We start from the raw sequence: 18,164 nt of genomic DNA, 5'->3' as shown, positions 1-18,164 counted from the left end.
GTGATAAGGCAGGCTCTGCTCCTTCCCTCTGCTCAGTGCTGGCCAGAGCCACGCCTGCACTGGGTGTGAGTGCCCTGACCTCCCTGCCTGCTGCTGCTGCCAGGCAGTGGGTGCTGCACACCATGGGGGGAGTGTATGGGGGAGCTCTACACCCCCCACCCTCACACCCACACCCTTCCCAGCTGAGCTATGCACAGTCACTGCCCATCTGGGGGAAAGAGGAGGAAGGGGAAGAGTTCCCCCCCACATGGAATAGAGCCTGCCCCTGCCTGGCTGGGAGGATTGGGGGGAAGAGTCCCCTTCTGAGGCTGGACAGCATCCCATAGAGCCTGTCCTCACCACCCCATAGTGATGGGGGAAGAGCAGGGAGAAGAGTCCCCCTGTGGGGCCAGGCAGCTTCGCAGAGTCCCCCTCCCCACCCTACTGCAGGGGGGGAGGAGGGAGAAAAGCCCCCCCAGCACCAAACAGGGCCTCCTCTCCCAGCCCCATGACAGTGAGGGAGCGGGAGGAGGGGGAAGAGTTCCCCTCTGGGGCTGAGCAGCCCTGTGTGCTGTTAGCAGATTTGCCCATCACTTTGGGGTGTTCTCATTTATTAGTGGTATGTTTCTAGGGTCTCTGTAATTCTATCAATCTTCTGCTTGTGTTACTTGTGTTTCTATATGGAGCTGTATCTCTCCCTTTTGCAAGTCCTCACCCTCAGTGGAGCTATCTTGCAGGACTCAGTTTCAACGGGACTGGATTCCTCCAGTCACTGAATTAGTCAAACTCATGTACGCACATATACATAGAGATTAACAGGACATGCCTGAGCCAGGCCGGGATATACCCTCATATGTCTTGAACTCATTTCACCCCTTATTTCAGCAAGATAATAATAAATACAGTTAGACATACATACGCACATGCTAACAGAGTACGTCTGAGCAGACTGGGTCCAATCAGCATTTTCAGCTGATACCCTCATACACCTCAAAACTCAGCACATCACAATCTCTTCTCACAGTGGTCCTAGTAGTAACCTTCTTGATGAGAAGACTCAACTGTAGTATTGGGCATTACAGGGATCTTTGGCTTAGGTAAAAGAAGCATTACTGCAGAGCAAATTGGGAGGTCAAGGGGAAGAAAGAGTAAGTGAGGTTCAGAGAGAGTATAGCAACCATCTTGATCAAAGAAGTTATTTATTGCCAAGTATATGAATTTGTGATGATACCAGTAATAATAGCCATACAAGAGACAAATAAATAGTTACAATATTACATAGTTTCAATTAGGTTTTTGGGGATGTCTAGCTCGAGTTTGATTAGCAAAAGTCAGGTTTAGAAAGCTGTGCCTGGAGTAAGAGAATAAAAGTCAGGTTCCTGGAGTCAGAGAGAGAGAGAGTTGGCATCTCACCATTCAGTGAAGCTTGAACCAGTCGAGGTTCCCAGGTGTTTGTTGGAGCTTGCAGACAGGCAGCGTTCTGAGCACAGTCTACGGAAGGATTCCAGGCAGAAAGGAATGGGACTGGTGCAGCTTTTGGACTCAAGCACCAGGACAGAAACTTGAGCTTGGATAGGGGTTTTGTAGAAAACTAACAATGGCTCAAGGGCAAACACTAGTTTGTTTATAGGTAAACAATGGCTTATATGGTGGATAATAGGAACTGATTACTCCTGGCTATGGATGGCATTACCCTTAGGGAGCTCATAATACAGACAGGCAGATTCAGTGTTTTGGGTACCAGTAAAGGAGTCATTACTAGAATTGGTCTGATAAATGCTGAGCTGGGTGTGTGTAGATGTGGGTTGATTAGCATTTGGAGCAAGGTTTCCCCATCATGCAGTGCTCCCCTGCTTTTCTGATCCCAGAATTCAGTGCGGTCTTTGCTTTGGAATCTCTGTTCTCCTTCCTGAATGCTAATGAAGATGCGTGCCTGTCCCATCTTCCATTTAAATGAGTTGTTATTTGGTTCCATCTCTAATGCAAATGAGACCGGGGGAGTTGTTCCACTCCTATCAACTTTGTCTGGAGGGGTTTAGGTGCATCTCCCACTGCATCTTCCTTGTCTTTTGTAATTCCTTCCTCTAATCAGTTCTTGTTCAGGAAGAGGTGGGGAGGCGGAGAGTTCTTTGTGAGTCAGACAGGCTGCGTCCTGTGCTAGGGTTCCCCAAGAACACAGAGCTGAGAAGTAGCTGTGCCAGGGTTGCATCCACTGTCAAGGTGCCACTGGGGCGGGCCTGCCAGGGCCTGGCCATGCTGCCACTCCTCAGCTCAGCTGCCTTGTGGAAGTGAAAGGCTGCTCTAGCACCCCTGGGCTTCTAGCTTGAGCCACTGCAGGCATGTACCTGAATTTCCTGAATAGAAAGGAAATGTCTTTCCAATTGGAAACTGATTCACTCTCTGCAGGTTAGATTGTCCTGCAAACACCGAATCAATTCAGGATCAGGTTTTTTGAATGGTTGCTCCTAGCCATGAGGGTAAAGTACTTGTAATGTAAACTATAACAAGCAAAGTAATGGTAGTGTGAAAATCACTTTGAAAGTCTGGAATGCAAGAAGATTTGGAAATGCTGTGTATTGTAATAGTGTGTGATGTGACAAAGTTGTTTCCATGGTGTTGAAGAAGAGAAAAAAACAAAATTTTCTAAAGAGCTAACTTGTGGGCATTCCCTAGTAAAAAAAATCCTAAACAAATTTCAGTTGATTTGTACTGGGGGATAGCTGCTAAGCCGACACAAATTACTTTACTCTTATTTAAATCAATGAGGCAATATTGATTAATACCAGTTAAAGGACTGGCCTGTGAAATAAAGTATTTATTAAATTTAGTGTGGAATTTTTGAAGAGGCTTCAAAGGGTTAGTTACTTTTGAAATTCAATAAGATTTGGGAATCTAATTTTCCTATTCCTTTTCAAATCTCACATTTTTAACAGACTACATGTGAATGCATTATGTCTACATAATGGGATATTTGCCCATTTTATTGAGCAAACATACGCCATTCTGCAGTTACTGTTCCATGGATTTTTCTTCTTCTATGGGTTGATATAACAAAGTTTCATTTATTTATGTGGAAGGAAACATGTTGAGAATCCAGGATATTGTTGCTGTAATTAGAGTTTTTATATTGATGCAGACAGGAAATGATTTACTTGTCAGAGCTGTCATGAGGCAGTCCTGTTCACTACGATAAACACACACAAAAGTAGTAAAAGGGAAGGTTTTGCTGTCTATCTTGAACACTTCACAGCCACTAGCAAATTATAACAATCATAAGTCTCATTCATTTGGTATTCCGGAACTGTCATCATCCCACTTGCCTCTGATGTAGGATACAATCTACCATTTAGCCACCATAGTGGAGCATGTTTCTCGAGCCATTACAGTAAGCTCTCGAGGCAAAGAGAAAGTTGGCTCATGAATACTAACATAACTCTCTGTCATATTGACCTGTCTGTGTTCCCATAACCTGAGAAGAAGAAAAAATGTTGCCTCCAGGCATCTATTCACCATGTCACACATTTTCTTTTGAAAGCTTTTCAAGGTAAGACATCCAATTTACTGCCATTTCTTTCTCTGCAACCTGATAAGCTCTGATAATATTACCAGGTGCAAAGACTTTCATGAAATATTCCTATTTTTCAGGACACAGAGGAGTTATGCAAGGACGAACAATTCTTGGCAAAAAGTGCCACATCTTTAGGACACTGTAGCATTTTGAGAGGATAGGAAAGAAGAAAAGTTATGACTAAAAACAACGTACCTTAAAAAGCACAGAGCTATACAGGAGACTTGTCAAATCTAGTTGCACCTGAATCACAGTGGATTAAGTATAAGCTTAATGTATATTAAATATACTAAGTATAAAATACATAGATAATACTTATATGTAACACCTCTCATGAGGGGGTGTAGGTATGTGGCTGTGGTGACTCAATTTCCCCAAGAATATTTCAGTTTAGCAGGAGGATACAAACAGGTTTCATAGTTTCATAGTTATTAGGGTCAGAAGGGACCTATTAGATAATCGAATCCGACCCCCTGCTCTCGGCAGAAAAGAGCACTGGGGTCAGATGACCCCAGCCAGGTGTCTGTCCAATCTCCTTTTGAATATTTCCAAAGAAGGGGACAACACCATCTCCCTTGGAAATCTATTCCATATTTTGGTGACCCTCACAGTAAAGAACTTTTTCCTGATGTCCAGCCTGAATTTGCTCTCTTTTAACCTGTGTCTATTATTTCTAGTTACCCTAACTTTTGTCCTGGTAAACATCGTATCCCCCGCTTCCTGCTGACCCCCCTGATGAGTTTGTAGGTGGCCACAAGATCACCTCTCAGCCTTCTCTTGTGGAGGCTAAAGAGGTTCAAGTCTCCCAGTTGGTCCACATAGGGCTTTTTCTGTAGGCCTTTAACCAGATGGGTGGCCCTCCTCTGAAATCTTTCCAGGTTATACACATCCCTCCTGAAGTGTGGCGAGCAAAACTGGATGTAGTACTCCAATTGTGGCCTGAACAATGCCGCGTAGAGAGGAAGTATCACCTCCCTAGACCTGTTTATGATGCACCTACTCATTCAAGAGAGATTGCGGTTAGCTTTACTTATTACCTCATCACATTGGTGACTCATGTTCATTTTGGAGTTGATTTTGACTCTGAGGTCCCTCTCCAGGGTTGTGCTACTTAGAATGGTCCCTTCCAGACTATAGGAGTGCTGATGATTCTTCCTCCCCAGGTACAACACATGACACTTATCCTTGTTAAACTGCATCCTATTCTGTTCCACTCACCTCCCTGAGCCTGTCCAAAACTGCTTCAATTTGCTCCTTGCCCTCTAGTGTGTTTACCTCCCCCCATAGTTTTGTATCATCAGCAAACTTGGACAGGGTGATTACTACTCCTTCATCCAAGTCACTGGTGAAAATATTGAATAGTACCGGTTCCAGGACAGAGCCCTAGGGGACTCCACTGCCTACATTTCTCCAGGTAGAAACCAACTCATCTACCACCACTCTCTGGGTGTGTCCCATAAGCCAATTTTCCACCCACTGGACTGTGTAATAATCTACATGGCAGTTTTTTAGTTTATTTATAAAAATTGGGTGTGACACTGTGTCAAAGGCCTTTTTAAAGTCTAGGTAAACAACGTCTACCTCTGTTCCAGCCTCCAAGCATTTTGTGACCCAGTCATAAAATGAAACTAGGTTGGTTAGGCAGGATCTGCCTGCTATGAACCCATGCTGATTGCTCCTTACATTAACTGCAGTTGTGCTAGTGGGTCTGCTATTACTCCAGCTAAATCCCTAAGTACCCTAGGGTGAAGATCATCAGGGCCTGTTGACTTAAATACATTCAGCCCCTCCAGATGCCCCCTTACTAGGTCTGCATGACCCTCTGGTGTGTTGTTATCTATCCTGGGCTTGTCTAAAGTCCTAATGGGATGCGTATTTGTATTTGTGTCCAGGAACATGTGTCCCAGCTGCCTGCAGATGGTTCAGGATTGAGAGTATGGTCAAGGTAGAAAGGTAAAAAAGATTTATTGACTTAACAAAAACAGAACTACGCATAGTAACAAGACAAACAATGACAGACAAAAGCAATTCATGTCAGCAACTCATCGGCAGTCCCCTCTGGTGCCTGATACACAGCAAACTTCTCTTTCCACAAAGTTCAACAAAGTCAGGTGTCCCTGAACGATGCAGTCCAAAGGGGTACTGGGAAGGACCCTGGAATGCAGTCCTTGGGCTCCTCGAGGTCCACAGGCCCACTGATCCAGGCAATAGCTAACTAATCCTTTTCACAGAGCTGTATCTTCCTTCCGAATGGTTTCCAGATATTCCAGCCTATTTAAAGCTTCTGAATGGTTCTGATAATGTACAACCACTCAGATTCCTTTTACTTCAACTGTCCTTAGACTGACCAATTAGCAGTACAAGCCTTGCATTCCATTGATAAGGTAATTTTAACTATGCCACAGGGCCTTACTACTTCAAGGCTTTGCTAAATTTACTAGGCCTTACTTTATACAAGGCCTTACTACATCTTAAACTTTAATTAGGCTTTTAGCAACAACATATAGCTTAATATCTAAACAAATACAAAAAAAAAACCAAAAACCAAAACCGCTTGGTCTAATCTTCATAGGGCCTTCAGCAAGCACCTTTATCACACAGACATAATTTCAGCTGTCACAAACATGGATGCAAAGAATTCATTTAGAATCTCCACTTTAGCCATCCTATCTGTTCCCTCTTCACCCTGAAGGGGTCCTAAGTTACCCTGCACTTTCCTTTTCCTGCCTATGTACTTAAAAAGTGACTTTTTGTTATTCTTGAATTTTGTCGCCAGCCTAAGCTCCATCTCCACTTTGGCTCTTCTCAAAGCCAACAATCCTACAAGAACCCTTTGGGGCGAGACTTGTCACCTTGTGCACAACCCCATCTGTCCCAGTTGGCACAAGGACTTTCATTGTTCCACAGTCACACTGACATTTTCTTCTACATTTTCTTCTGAAGCCTTTTCAGTACAATTCACTTGGGCCCTGCTCTGTCACAGCAGTCAGTCCCTCTCCATACTGGGGTTTCCTCACTGGGGAAGTTGTTCCTGCTCCCAGCTGCCCTCACAGTCCTCCACTGTCTCCCAGGGGCTTCTTTCAATGCTACATGGAGCATATCAGGGAGCACAGGAACTGATGCAGGATGTGAAAAAGCATAGAATAGTTCAGATATTTATTTGATTTGTATCTGCCTTGTCCAAATGTCTTGGGTTTGCAAATGTGGGCTAAAAATCTCACAAGAATTAATTTATGTTGGTGAAACTTCCAATATTTCCATCTTATGGGCAGAAGAGAAATATATTAATATATTGCTTATCTTTGTCACAGCAATGCTGCTTTCTGGCATGGAATCAGTTGAGCCATTTATAGAGGAGTAAAACTATATATTCTGGCCTTCTAAGTGTTTGTTTCAAGGAGGATTTTGATTTGTGAGTTTAGACATTCACTGCACCAAAAGAACTTGCCTGAGCCTCTTGTGTACCATGTTTCTGCCCAGAGTACAGATGGGGAGCAATCTTTCTTACAAGAGTACTAAAACTAACATTGGTCAAGTACTTCAAGATATTGGAATGAAAATTCATATATACAGTAAAAGCTGCGCTATCTGGCATCTTACAAGCTGGCATGCTCCACTAACTGGCATGCCGGCTTGTAAGATAAAGTGAAACTGGAAGTGCCCACCACGGCACTTCTGGTTTCTCTAAGCCCCCATGGCCAGGGGCAAAGTAGCCTGCACTGCTTAGCCCCCACAGCCCAGGGCCATAACAGGCTGCATGGGGCTGTGCGTGGCCTGCCTTCCTGTCCCGTGGCAGTCTAAACTGACATTCAGATGGCTCTTTTTGATGGCTTTACAAAACTTACTAGTGTCAGTTTAAAAGGTTTTGTGAGACTTTTTTTTTTTTGCTTTATTTTTGTATCACCCAACCTGTGAATGCAAATCAGAAAGACAAAGTAAAACTTGGTTGATAAAATTACACTCCACCAATTGCCACCTGGAATTGATAAATCAGCTTAGGTTCTTCCAGAACTTGGCCTGGGTATGCTTGAAACATGGCCCAAGTTCACTGGAATGTTAGTAAAGCCTCAGTGAATCTTCCTATGAACTTGGCCCAAATTTCATGTTTTTCTCAGTTCTAATTTCACCCTCTTAGGTTCTTCTAATATATTTGAATTCCTGATGCATCTTTACCACAAAGGACATCATATGTATGGTTTTTGGCATTTCTTTTTTTAATTGGCATCTGGAATTACAGAGAAACAATACATTGAAATTAAGCATATATATTAGTTAATTTAAGCTGTTTCAAAATTCTAAAGGATTTGATATGAACTTGAAGCGAAGATTTTGGGCATCATTAATTTCACAGAAACTAGCTCAATTTTTATCCTTCAGGATTAGAAATGGACTTAAATGGCTCTCAGTTCCCCAGCTCCTGTTCTGTACAGATTTAAGCTTTGTACATAACAGTACCCAGATTTGAACATTGTCATAGTTTAAGAGGGCTTGGTCTGATGCTGTGCTTTGGTACCAAACTAGCTAAGATGCTGATCCTGTTTCAAGCTTTCTCAAAGTTTGGGACAGTTTAGATCTGAAGTATTGACTAAGGGCAATCTCTAATTATTATATAGAGCATATTGTATCCTCAGACTGGTGTGTATGGTAAATACAAAAAGGGGTTCAGAAGTAAGTAGAGGCTTAATAAAAAGCAACAAAAAATATGTTTTAAAATCGAGTTTAATGAAACAAGGTAGGCATCAAGTTTAGTAATAGGCCCGTCTCACTAAAGACACTCATCTCACTTTCAACAAGCATCCTGTTGCCAGGCAACCATAGTTCTCTCTCTCTCTCTCTCTCTCTCTCTCTCTCTTGTTAAGTTGTGTGTCATTGCACTTTGCTTCTTAATTCCTTCATAAATGGAAGAAAGTTTTCCATTCCCTTTGAAAGCTAATGTACTTCATAGCTCAAAAAACAGATCAGCTTTGGAAGTTTCTATTGAAGAGCGGCTTCAATCAGAGTGGATCAACAGGATAAATCATGCAGGAGTAGAAGATCAGAGGTGGATCACAAAAAATTATACTGTTTGTGTTTACTGTGTTTACTCTTTTGATAATTTTCCCTCACCAAAAATACTTATTTAGGTTCTGAACTATTTAACTGCAATTTTCAAAAGCTATTTTTTAGATAAGTGCCTACAATTATTTTTAATTTAAAAATAGCATAACTTCCTCCACCCCCCCCAAAAAGCAAAACAAAAACCAACCAACCCATAACTCACACAACAATGTAATAAAGCACTAAAGCAGCTAGATTGTATGAGTTTAGGAGGTACTTCGTAGAGTGGGCATGGCATACTTCCTGGTGAGGTCTTGAGGCAGGTAGACAAGCTCTAAGTAGCTTGGTGAAGATCTAGATCACCTCTGGCAATTCTGATTCTGCCCATGAGAAACAAGCTGTTTCCTCCCATTCTACATGTACTGACTGTTGGAAAATGTTGTGTGGCTGCCCCTTGCCGATTCCTAGGAAAACTTTCAGGATCTGTCTTGGACAAGCCTCTGAAAGTGGAGCTGTGTGCACCAGGCATTGCTCCACTGGCCACCATACAACATTTTTTCAGCATGTACTGTATACAAATAAGAAAAGACTTGTGTGTATTGGGGAGTGTGTGTGTGTGTGTGTGTGTGTGTGTGTGTGTGTGTGTTGGGGGGCAGGGGGTGCACACTTCCATCTGTTATTAGTACTCTTGCTTCCAATGAGGTACAAAGCGGAAAGTTGTAAAGCCAGAGCTAAAAGCTCTCTGTGACTTTTACTCCTGCTGTTTACATGTCTGGGTCTGATCCTGTATATTTGTACTTTATATTCTGGATACTTTTATGAAGTAATGTCAGAGTGTTGTTGTAGATGTGATTATCCAGGAAACATATGATAGGCAAAGATGTTTTTTGATATCTTGATTGGACCAACTGTATTTTTGGGAAAGTTCTTGGACAAGCATTTGGGTATCAGATGCTTTTCCTTGAGGTTCCTGCTGGCTTCTTTGGGAGTGGTCGTATTACCACACTGAAATGCCTACCTCTGCCACTCTGGATTTGGACTTCCTAAGGAAGGACACTTGATGCCTAAAAGCTTGTCAACAGCTCTCCCAATTATAGCTGATCTGACTAAGGATATCACAAAATCCTATTTTTAAAGCTTATTCTAGCTTATTTCAGTTTCTAAATGTGGTCTGCTTATGACAGAGGCAGGAGCTGCTTGGATGACATTCTTAATGCCCACAACACATTAGAGAGACCATAGACTTATCATAATTTTTCAGCTGTCTAGATATATAGAAGAATATGGTAAAAACATGATATTACGGGGCATAAATTTGCAGGGCACTCTAAGCCCTGTTCAGAGTTAGTGATAGGGATTATGGACAAAATCTTGTCCCCCAGGGGTCAAAAAACACAATCTTGGATAGGAAAGAATGATTCAATTCTGGACAACACTGGTTGATTGGTAATACTGCAGTACTAAGGTTCTCCTGCTTTGTGTAGTAAGGTACTGAAAGAGCTAATATGAAGGTTTAACAAAACCTGGCAATACAACTTACTGTTGCTGTCATTTCAGGTTATTTATAACAAAACTTCTAATTCTGTTGGAAACATACATGCCATTTAGAGCTCTTTGCTTCTTTCTGTACCATAACAGGACATAGATGTAAAGTTCTACTAGTGGGAAAATATAGCAGGTTACAGGGGAACTCAAGACTATGAACTGAGAGAAAGGGCCAGAGCTTTTCTTTTTAAGGAGATGACTAAGTAACAAGCAAGCTGAATATCTGAAAGACCACAACATGAATAGGTCTGGTTTGAAATCCATGCATATATATATACACGGTATAAGTCTATAATGCCACATAAGCCCAGACTCTCACAGTGTAAATCAGAGAAGCTCTGAGAAAGTACACCTGGGTCATATGTTGCAGAATATCTAAATAAGGTAAAGTAAGGTGTCCTGTAAGAAACTACCAGGTCCCAGAGATGAGTGGCCCCTTTCCAAAGAAATTTATGGCTTGGGGTGGTGAGTCTTCCTGCCCCTACTACAGAAGATCCACGTAACTTACTGGAAAACTAGAAGTCAGCTTGATATTAAATATATTCTATTTTGCTCATGCGTACATGAGAGAAAAACAAACAAACAAATGAGCTCATCTTAAAATTCTCAACCCAGAAGGCAGTTAGTTCTTAATCTTGATGAGTGGATCTGGTTATTATTGTCTATTTTAAAAATATTTTGATTGATTTTACTATTTTAAGGAGCAAAACTGTACATCACTTCAGCTGGTTTCAAAGCTTATTCATTTAATCAGTATGAAACAAATGAGATTTATATAGGGCTACAGAATAGTACACAGAGCAAGGAATTCACATAGTAATACCAAATTCTAATTTCCTCTTAATGGCTTTTTCTGTGTGGATATTCTATCATTGTCAAAATCTTCCTTCTGAATTAGCATTATTAGTGCAATTAAATTTGTTCCCATTCTTTCTATATACCACACACATCACTGACAATTAGCAGTCTTGGCTGACAAGTCATACAGAGGGACCATAAAGCATATATATATATATATATATATGCTCTATGGTCCCTCTTTATGAATATATATATATATATATATATATATATACAAGTAGTACAAAGATACAGAGTAAGATAGATGGTTTTTACTGCTTGATCAATAGGTTGGAACATGCTAAGTGCTAAACCTGAGGTGCTGAGAGCCCTTAAGTCCCATTCTAATGTCAGTTTGCATAGTAACTGGAGTGAAGAGTACCGAGGACTAGGGCTGTGTGAAAAAAAGCTATATTTCATTTCGGTTTTGGATTTGGCCATTTTGGAGGACAGTGATTCGTTTCGGTGTTTCAGATCACTGTACCCTTTCAATTTGGCCGAATCTGTTTTGGAGTTTAGATGCTGTTTTGATGATTTGGCCATAGGCTATAATGGGGAATCACTAAAATGCCCATAACTTTGTTATTTCTTGCCTTCAGAAGAAAATTGCAGGGATCGTGCACCTCCTGTGGGCATGAAGCCTGCCATGTCTCAAGGAGATAGCTGCAGAGATTTTTGTGAAACTGCACCTCAAACATTTCAAAGCAAAACTCATGTCACATGTGTGTGTTAAGGCAGAGTGAGATGAAAACAGCAGACATGGTAGCCCCTCCTCAAGGATAAAGCCTGCCAGGTTTCAAGGAGATAGGTGCAGGGGTTTTTGTGGAACTGTACCTCAAACTATTCAAAGCAAAACTCATGACATGTGTACTTTGTGTGTGTGTTAAGGCACAGCAGGATGAAACCAGCAGGGATGGTAGCTTGTAACAGGTGACCTTCCTGGTACCAGTTAGATCTCTGCTCGCCCACCTGTTTCAGGGCCACCCACCTCTCTTTTACCTGCCACAACTTGATGAAAACTGATTCAGATGTTTCCTAGGTGGGAGGCTGCCCATTTAGGTGGCTTGGGGTGACATCCATTCTGCAGCTCTGTACCTCCTCTAACACTGTGGCCCATGCCTTGCAGATTGCTTCCTTCACCCCTTCCAGGGTGGTCCCCTCTCAGGGACCTTTGGCCAGTCAGAATCCCAAGCCTCTTGTTACTTTGAATTAACAATTTATCAAGTCAAGAGCAAGACCTTATAAAGGGGGATATGGCAAAATGCCATGTTCATTGATTACATGAATTAGACATAGAGGTTTGGATACACCACTCATACAGACACACAAAAATCATCATACACATCATTACATTCAGATATACACAAACACAAAACAACCATTCCATTCAGATACTATAGTTACCAGCAGCAGTACTGGGTGGCTGACCCAGGCCTATTGAGAGAAGATGCAGATAGCAGCTGGAGTGGGGTGAACAGAAGAAAGCAGCGGTTGAGAGACTCACCCAACTCGGTATTTTCCAGAGTCCTCTTTTATGGGGATTGGTATTCTTTGTTTTGCACTTTGGGGTTTTTCCATACCCAATTTCTGTTTTTGCAGTTGTTTCTCATCCATCTTCTGCCTATCTCAGCCCAAGGTCAGTTTGGTCATAAAAGTTGGTATCTTAGCTTTGGAGTGTCCTTGCTGCTGATCTGGCAGGATGTGTGCATTCCTCCTCCTCATTATCTCCTTTGTGCCCTAGGCATCTAAGGGATTCTTCAGCCATCGATTAATTAGTTTTCTGACTGGTAACTTACACATTTGGCGCCTTGTTGCTTACAAACAGTTAAATCTTCTTTTCCTGTCTCTATGCCATTCTCTCAGCATTCACCCTTTCACATAAACTCATACATAAAAGGGCATACAGAGTTAATTCACTTATGTCAAACAAAAGAATACAAAATGGAGTTTTCAAGTTCCTTACAGGCCAAGACTAACATAGTTACAGTTTAGTACTATTACATTCTATGTTAACATCAGCTACATTAGTTCAGTTCATGTTAAACTCTTGCTCTGGGCATTACGAGCACTGGGCCCCTGGCCCTTTGACCCTCCTTTTGGGTCTTGGCCCCAGCATGGACCAAGTAAGGGTACCTCTGATATCTTTTATCTGTTTCTGGGCCAACTTCCCACCCCCTTTTCCTGCCATGCCTTGATAGAAAATGAATTCAGATGTTTCCCAGGTGGGAGCCTGCCCATTTAGGCCTCTGATGTCTTGAGGTGTCATCTGTTCCACAGCTCCATACCTCCCCTAACACTGCGGCCCATGTCTCACAGATGGCATCCCAGGAAGCTAGCTGACCTGGAGCCTCACAACTTCACTGCAACCAGTAAGCCTCAGGCCTCTCAAAGTCCTTACAGGTCTGGGCTTTCCCTAGCCAGGACTGTGCATGCATGTGGTGGCTGGAGGTTATAAGGCAGCTCCTACTTGCCTTTCACCAAGAAGGTTTGTGGTCCTGGCATTTCTTGTGGGCTGCTGCACCACTGGCAGTCCCACCAGGCCTCCCAACTCTGGCAGGGTGCAATTTAAGGTCATATCCAGGACCTGGGGTCTCCTCCTTCCCCATAGCCCCAACTCATCCCTCCAAGTTTGTCCTGGTATTGGACCTCAGCAGGAAGATGTTCTTCCCCTGCTGGCTCTTGATATGGTGAGTGCTGCCTCAAGCTCTGAGAGCAGGGCATTAAATGGTATTACAAATAAAATTTAAAAATGAAATAGGTGTGGATAGAGTGAGGAGGGTGGCACTCACTCCATCTGCATGTGGAGTTGGGGAACCCTAGAAGTGGAAGGTTCACTTTGAGGAACACTAAACTAGGATCCAAGCAGATGCAGTGGGGTGTCACAACATCCTCAGCAATGCTGAACACCCTCTCGTGTGGAACATTGGATGGTGGACAGGACAGGTTGTCCCAGGCAACCGTAGCCACATCTGGCTGCGACTTGCCCAGTAGGCCAAGGGGTCACAGAGCAGTGGCTCCACATCTTTGGCGATATAGGTAGCCACTGAGGACTCGGCACTACCTGCCCAATGCTGGGGTCTGGTGCCTCTGGATCCCAACATGGAAGCCATGCCTTTGGCCTACATTGGCAGTGCTTGTGGTGGAGGACACTGGCTGGTGGCTGGAGTGCTGGCATGTGACAGTGGTTCCCCCTCGTCTATTTCCCCCCACCTCTGCCCTTCTGCCTCCTTGACTGTTCACCAGCAGGTCCGTCCAGTGATCCAGGGGTTTGCTGGCACACATGCTCCTCCTCACCCTTGGATCACACATGGCCACCAGCACTTGGGCCGTACTGGACCGCAATGGATCCAGCCATTTTTTGATGCCCTCCTTCAGCCACTTCACCAGTGCCTACACCTCTGGTGACAGTGGCTTGCCCCAGAAGGAACATAGATCCTCTGGAACTTCTCTATTTGGTTCTGAAGCTGCCACACTATGGAAATCACCTGGCTAAGGAGGTCATTGTCAGTGCTGAGGCTCTCAGTGGCCTCAAGGAATGTCTTGAGGACCATGAAGATCTGGGAGATGGTATCCCACCCTGTTTTGTTAAGGGGGCTGCTGATCCCAATCTCCCTGACCAAGGCCATCTCATGAATGGCCTTCTGTTGCTTATCCAGCCTTTCAAGGATCAGGTATGTGGAGTTCCACTGAGTCACCACATCCTGCATGATTTTATGCTGTGGGATGCTCAGCTCTGCCTGTTTGTCCTGCAGCATCTTGCCCCACTTGATGCTCTAGTGGAAGCAGCCCACCATCTTCCTGCATTTTGAAATGAGCTGGCTGGTTGTGATGTTGCCCTCACTGGCAGCCCTGTCCCTCTCCAAGGTGTCCCTGACTAGAAGGTGCAACTTGTGTGCTACACAGTGGATGCTAATGAAGTCGCCATCATGGAATGCCTTGACCATATTGGCCCCATTCTTGGTGACCACAAACTCATGGGTGAGCTTGCCCTGCTCAATGAGCCACCCCTGAACCATGAGATTCATGGCCCCCATGAGCTCTGTTGCTGTGTGGGACTCATCCATCTCCTCTGCTTGAAGGAGAGCCCACCAATTGCCCAACTGATTGCACCAGTGCCCTGTGAGGGAGAGGTAGGCATGATCCCCACATTGGCTGCTCCAGATGTCCAAGATGAACTGTAAGGCCACCTGTGGACCTGCGTTGTGCAGCTCCTTCATCAAGTACTCCCTGCATGCCTCATACAGGGACGGCACCACCGTCCTGCTGAAAGTGGCACTTGGTAGGATGGGGCCATGAGTACCATGAGACACTTGAACCCTGGCTGCTCAACTAAGGGGAAGGGCTGGCCATCCAAAGCAAGCATCTCCCCAATGCTCTGGGTGACCTTGCTTGCCTGAGGAACATGCACCCCCTTTGTCTCTGCCTTTCCCCAACTGTTCCAGGATGGCCAGCCTCTGCTTTAGGTGGATGGAAGCTTTGGAGTGAGAGGGGGACTTCTTTTTGGGCATACTCCCCCTGATGCCAGGCTGAGGAGGAGCAAGGGCATGGGGGTGCCACCTCCTGATATGCATCAGCATCCCTGTGGTGCTGAAGAGTTTCTCATTTTTGTCCCGGCTGGTCTTGCATTGACAGTGCTGGCAGATAGCATACTTGGGATCATCTGCCACCTCAAAATGATCCCACACTACACCACCTCCTCACTTCTGGGGTACAGGTGCAGCTTCTGCCTTATCCCCCTCCTCAGCAGGCAGAGGCACAATGTCAGGGGAAGCTGAGCCACCTGCCCACACAACCTCCTCCACCGTGCCTTATGGAGAAGGAGACCTGACTCTAGGGGAACTTTGAGGGGTGTGGAGTAGATACTCAGATTCCCCCTCCTTTCCCAGAATTTCTCTGGCTATGGCACTGAGCTCCCCTGGTTCCAGATCCAGCTCCTCCTCTGGCACTGGGAGGCTCATGCTGGGTAATGAAATTGGGGTGGAGTAAACTGTCATGCTGGTGATTGTCATACTGGTGGTGCTGGGGTTATTATTATTGCTGGTGTTAGTGGAGGTGGGGCAGGTGCAGACATTACTCACACCTCCTTGCTGCCACTAGCAGCCTCATTCCTGCTAGGGAAGATGGTGTGTCTAAGTTTTGGGGGGACTTACAGCTCTCCTGCCCCCTTTTGCTCCCCTTGGAGAAGACCTGGCACCTGCCTTTGCAGCACTCTTCATAATGTTTCATGCTGGGAAATGTGTGTGTGTGTGTGTGTGTGTGTGTGTGTGCAATATATCTTCTCTCTGTTTACTATATCTTCTATGTCTTTACTATATTTTCTTCTATCTGTTTATTTTACTATATCTTCTATGTCTTTACTGTATCTTCTTTTATCTACTTACTACATCTTCTTTCAGTAATATATTGGAAAGGTGTATATCCAATCCTTTCCAAAAAGAGAGACTCACAAGAGACTGACTAGGAAGCCAGTCACTGCAGCCAGCCAGTACCTTTCACATGCTGATGCTTCCATACAGACAGCTCACAAAAGGCAGAGAAAAGCTTCACACAGAGCCTTATATGCTGTTTCTGCATTCCTCCCCCAGACCACTGGGATTGGAAGGGACTTCAGGGACAGATGGCAGACACTGGCCAGCTACTGATGTCAGTATCAGAGCAGTCCTTTCCCCCCTCTCTGCCCTCTCCCTCTTCTGAGATTCTGTTTCCCCTCAAGCCCACCGCTGAAACATTCTGAAACATACAAAACATCCAAAATGTTTTGGATGGTTTCGTTTAGTTTTGGAGATGTTTTGTAGCCGTCCATTTCATTTTGGATTCAGTGTTTTGGGCATCAAAACATGTTGAAACACCTCCAAAATGAAACGGCTACTGACATTTCACACAGCCCTACTGAGGACCCTGCAGAAATGGTTTTTTGCAATGGAGAAATCCATAGAATCATTGAAAATTAGAGTTGGAAGGGGCCTCAGAAGGTCATCTAGTCCACCCCCCAGTGACAGTTCTGTGACTGACCTCCTATTACTGTTAATGGGCATCACAAATGTTATTCTCATGTACATCAACAGCTGGGTAGGGAATGGTTTTCCCATTTCAGATGTTAAGATTTCAAAAATGGCCTGATTCAGTATCTAGACAAAACTTCATCCTTTGAGTTTTTCAGCAAAAGCTACGGTAGGGGAGACAAAGACATGCTAATACCTATGCATTAAGTGGTTAGGTCATTTCACTTGATACATAGGTCATTTCATTTGATACATGGAGAGCTAACTTCTAAATATCTTCTCTGCCTGATTATACAAGATAGTTGAACCTGTTGCCTGTATGCCAAGTGAGTTTTCACAACTATCAGGCTATTAAACTTTTCTGGGATGGGACTCCTTAGATCTATTGAAGCTATTCTGCTTTAAACAAATAAGTATTCATTGGGGTATGAACTTGAACCTTGGTTTCCCAATCCATGGTGAATGCTCTGCCCACTGGACTCTCTTCCCCCTTCCCTTCCCCACAACTTTTGAACAGAAATTCCATCTTGTTAAAAGTGGTCTGTATACTTAGTTGGAAAATTATGACCTTGAGAAACTGACATTATATGAAGACAATTAAAAAAAAATCTCAACACTCTCTACCTACTGTTAGGGTAACAATAATTTGGATTATTAGGGAGCACTGGACTTGCAACAGAATACAAGGGCTTTAACCTGTGGCCTAGCAAAGCTGCTGACCACAAGGCAGAATGGTATCTAAGCCAGCCATTTGCTTATGTTAAGTAACCATCTTAACTGTGTTAACCATTTTTCTGAGAAAAAGCAGCAAGAGAATCTGTGTGAGTCTGTGTGCTGTGAACCAGCTACAGCGAGGAATGAGATAAAATAAAGGGGCCCAAAAAAGATAGAAGATGGTACAACCTGAAAAAGAAAAACAGACTGGAATGTGTAAAACAACATGTAAATGGTAACAGAATCCAAGATGAACATATAGAAAAAGGTGAATGGTGAATGGTGAAGAAGCCTCCAGAAGCTGCCAGGTTTTAGTCAAAGTCCGCCCATTGTCTGAAGAGCAGGAGTCAAGGTCTTAGACATACGCTCATAGCAAAAATATATGTAAATTAATGAAATGCATAGGCAATTTCATGTTAATGAAGCAAACAGTAAACTGAGGCAGAGCTTGAGATGGAAGGAGAAATGGGTGAAACTGG

This window comes from Alligator mississippiensis, chromosome 6 (genome assembly GCF_030867095.1).
Source record: "Alligator mississippiensis isolate rAllMis1 chromosome 6, rAllMis1, whole genome shotgun sequence".
NCBI lineage: Eukaryota > Metazoa > Chordata > Crocodylia > Alligatoridae > Alligator > Alligator mississippiensis.
The sequence above is the reverse complement of the archived record's forward strand: the minus strand, read 5'-3'. Positions refer to the sequence as shown.